We start from the raw sequence: 4,541 nt of genomic DNA, 5'->3' as shown, positions 1-4,541 counted from the left end.
CGCGGAGGGCGAAGGGGCGGCAGCACCGCGAGGGACAGCACAGCAGCCCTGCGGCCGGCCACCGAGGGAGCGGGACGCGCCGGCGGCACGTCGGCCTCGCAGCTGGAGACACGGGGAGGAAGAGAGCACGCTCGTTACCTGCTCTGCAAACTAAAGCACGGCGCTGGAAAAGAAACACCGCTGTTCTGACGCGGTGCGTGCACGCTTACTGCGCTTCAAGGGGATCAAAGGTGGTTGCGGCTCAGCGTCCTGCCTCCGCTGGCGGCTGACAGCGAGGCTGTATGAGAAACGCAGGAAGCAGGCAATTAAAAATGATTATTTTCTGGGCCGCAAACCTCCCGACTCGCCCGCAGCAGCCGCTCRCAGGCCTGCCCCGCTCGCGCCCGGGCCGTGCCCCACGTCGCCGCAGCGAGGGTCGCCGTCCGGCTGTTTTCTCGCGCGGAAGCCGATGGCTCCCCGGCTCCGCAGGTCTCGCACCGCGAGACGTGGCGGGCAGCCGCCTCCGCTGCCTGCCCGGCGCCGCGACACCCCTCCACCGCGGGGCACGAGCCCCCCCCCCGGATTTTTTGCCCCGAGCAAAGCCATGCAAAAGGCCAGGGTCTCCCCGCTGCAGCTCGGCCGCGGGGGGAAGCCTGCAGCGCAGTCGCGCAACGCTGGCTGCCGTGGGCGGGTGGGGGTGGAAAACAGGCCACCGCGGGAATTTCAGCCTTTCCGCAAACCGGGAGCCTTAAAGACGCGGCTTGGGGGGGGATCTCCACTTGCTCGCACCCTGCGGGGCGTCACTGGGTGGGAGGTCTCACCGTGACCAACCCCAAATTTCATCCGCCTGCTCAGACACCTGAAATACCYGGAGCGGCGATAGGAGCGCTTCGGCTCAACCCCTTTCTGCCCTAGGATTTAGCAGCGCCCAGGAGAGGAGGATTTGCAACAGCAACTTAAAAACTGTCCACRGATAATTMTAAGTATGCCATTTCTGATTGCAGTTAATCTAGGCTTCTTACAGACATCAGATCTCTAGGAATTAGCCCCACACTGCTATCGTTCTAGTTTCTAAAGAGAGTAGTGCAGTCTTTTTTTTTTTTTTTTGATAACCACCACATAARACTATTTTAATAACAGTTTAATATAATTTTAACTCAAAAGAGCAGGGTCAAAAGTGCACTCGATGCACTTCTTTTTTTGCTGCACAGTACATCACATCCATAGCTAATTTAACTATAAAATCATATCAGTGATGATGAAACAAAGTAAATGAACACGTTCGCTTACCAATTATTACTTGTTTATGCTAAAGAAAAAATTATATAAAGAASTGAATAATAAAACAGAGAACATAAGCCACAACCTGTGTCGGTAACAGTTATCTTGTACCCAGCTGTAACAGGCTATGAAGCTAGAGCTCAAGAGAGAGTTTATACAGTTTCTGGGGAGTTTCTTCTTCATCTCCAGCAGCCGGTGCACAAGCAACGASAAGACACAGGCGTGTTTGCAAGCCTGCCCTCCTTCACCAGCAAGGTCATCTTCGGAGACAGAAGCACAAAACCCACCGACTCACCCCGCGATTTTAACTCGGTAGCGTGAGGAAAAACGCCCCCCTCCCACAGTCTCAAAATTCCTCTTCCAACACCTCTGCCCACAAGCCCACCTACCTCAGGAGCCGAGGGATGGAGAAGAGGATTTCGGAGGGACATCACAAGCTCAGGACCTAGAGCTGAGTTGCCACGAGGTTTCCTTTTAGCCAAACTTACYGTAAATCTAAACCAGGAAGCGAAGGTGCCAAGCTCCCCAAATGGATTAATGATGATATTGGCTCAGATATGAAACCAGACTTCCCTAGAGAGCCCATTTTTAAGAATTGGTTTGAACAGGCAGCAACAGCAGCAAGGGCACTACAGAGGCAGCCAACAGCGTGGTGCGGGGAGCGTTCGAGAGAGCGGAAGAGCTGGCTCAGCCCGCCTGCGTTTTAAGGATGCTCCTTCCGAGTTCAGCGACAGATTGTTCGGTAGCACTGAAAGCACAGGCCCCTCCGAGACGTTTCATCCGCGTCTCCAGAAGGAGCTTGGGCCGGTCGCTGGGGAGACTCTAGCAATCGGGTTTCTTAACTTGCACCAGCATTTGGTATTCAGCCCGTCAGACACATCAGCAAGGAAAAAGCAACAGCTCACTGCTAACCAAGCTCCAAATAGGGAAAAAAACAGATGTACACAAGCTGAATTACCAGTTTATGAGCCAGCATTTTTTCTAGCTTCTCTTGACAAAATTACCGAAGATGCTGTCAAAAGCATGATTCACCTTAGAATCATTTGTAGCYTTTCAATTTCAAGATGACTTTACCCATAGATGTTCTGAAATATCAAAACTTTTGTCTTGAAAACATCTCTAATACACAACAGGGGCCARCCCAAAGACCCTTCTCAGTCAAAGCAAGAGAAGCATCATCTTGAGTATTTGAACATAAAACACCAGATGCAACAAGTAAATGAATATTGCTCATGTTAAAACTTTTCCAAAATGTTTCTGATGTATCACGAGCGAGTAGCACAGTTATAAGGGATAGCATACAAAAAGCAATTTCCAAAGTTAGGCAACCGCATTCTGAATTAAACATTTATGCTCTAATTGCTGTCTGTGATGTTCCTGAAATCAGAGCGCRGACCTTTTGGCCTCAATTTTACTGTTGAAAATAGTGTCCYRGGAACAGTGTCCTTYGCTCTGATTACAAGGCATTCTTTAACCCGTYGCTCTGCTGCTCCTCTGGTGCTTAYACACGTTTCCATTTACATGTAATGTATTTATATGAACTTTTATATTTCTTACAAACTTCTACAATTATGAGGCCAAAAAATGAAAATACCTGCTAGAAAATGAAAAGATTCAAGCAAGAAAAAAAAAACCACTCCACCTATAAGCATACCTAGAATGGGAATTCATTCAGAAGAAGCAGCAGAAACAGATGAGGAAGTTTCACGTAATCTCCTTCCGCCTGTTCTCTGAAGCTCAGAGCAAGATGCACATACCACACCAAGGGATTAGAAAGTTCGTGTACTGGATCTCAGCATCGACACAAAGATCTTATAAATCAGTGTTCGAAGTAACTAAACCAAGGCCAGGCAGTTCTGGAGACGCCCTCCCCTCCACAGGCCCTTCTTGGCAGGGGACGTGAAGGCGGCTCCCCGGAGAGGAGCGCGAGCGAGACCAGCGCAGTCCCAGATGAGCCAGAGCGATCTCCATCCCTGAAAGAGAYGGAGGGGCCCAGCTCTGCCCGAGGGTGCCCAAGCCCCACGGCCCAACAAGCTGAGCCCCCCTCTCCTCCCCRGGATCCAACACGGCACCACCACCCTGCTCACCTTGGGACCGAGGCCCCATTTGCGGGGATACGTGTCCCTCTCCATGATCACTCTCTTGATCTTCGCCACTACTCCGTGGTCACAGGTAGAAATGACCGCGGTGGTCATCAAGGCAACCGCTGCAGAAGCGGGCGGAGAATCCACAAACACTTTAAAACCCAGCCAAGCCACAACAGCTCGGAGGGGGGAACCCGCTCGGTCCAGCCGACCCCCCCGCGGCACCGCAGCCCTGCTCGCAGCTGCCTGCAGGGCACTTCCTCCCACCGTSCCCACACGCAGTCTCTCCAAGGCTCAGAGAGGCCACGCAGCCCCCCCATGGCCGCAGCCAAAGAAAGAGCCTGGAGCCTGGGAAATAAAGTGCATAAACRGTTCCTTTACTTTAATGCAAAGGGCGGGTCTTTCCCGCAGGCTCCCATGCAACACCGCTCCCATCAGCTCGTGCACGCGCCGGCACAGCGGATGAAAGCCGGCCCTTGCTGCACACGCGCACCCCACCGCGCTGCMGGGGCACACGCTGCTGCTGGCAGGGGCTCCCAAACCGCTCTGGCCACTGCCCCCCGCCCAGGGCTACCACGTGCTCCGGAGCCTCCGCTGAGACGGCTTCGCCCCTGCAACAGGAATGGCCCAAAGCCGAGCAAGGGTCAGAGAACTGGTCCCCACCAAGACTTTTGGCAACAGAAGAAAGGCCGGGACGGACACAACTGATCGGGGACCGTTGCTCAGGGATCGCTCCTGGCATCCAGGAAAGGCACCACCGAGGCCAACTTGGCGCTCTGCATCACCAGCAGCGGAACAGCCCAGCAGAGGGTTGCTGCAGTGCAAGAGGGTCTCAAGACAAAACGCCCCTTCAGTCACACAGGGAGAAGGATCCCATTTCAGGGAACACACGGGGAAGCCATGGGGAAGAAGTGCTGCGGTGTCCGTGCCGGGTCAGGACTAGGCCGGCCACAAAAGCCCGCAGGGAGGCTCCCAGCAGYGGCGCCTCTGGACAGGGTCTTTGAACRGACAGGGCTCGCTGCAYGCAGCGTCTTCGCGCAGCCCACAGAGTCACAGCGGCACGGAGGGAAACGCCGGTGCGGGCCCACGGCACCCGGGACGCGCTTCCCCCGCAGCGCCGAGGCGAGGGCAGCGTCGGCGACGGCCGCGTCGTGCTCAGAGCCCCTGGCCCGCGGGGCTGGTCATCTCCTGCAGCAC

Source organism: Apteryx rowi, unplaced genomic scaffold (genome assembly GCF_003343035.1).
Source record: "Apteryx rowi isolate R43461 unplaced genomic scaffold, aptRow1 scaffold_24, whole genome shotgun sequence".
Taxonomy (NCBI): domain Eukaryota; kingdom Metazoa; phylum Chordata; class Aves; order Apterygiformes; family Apterygidae; genus Apteryx; species Apteryx rowi.
The sequence above is the reverse complement of the archived record's forward strand: the minus strand, read 5'-3'. Positions refer to the sequence as shown.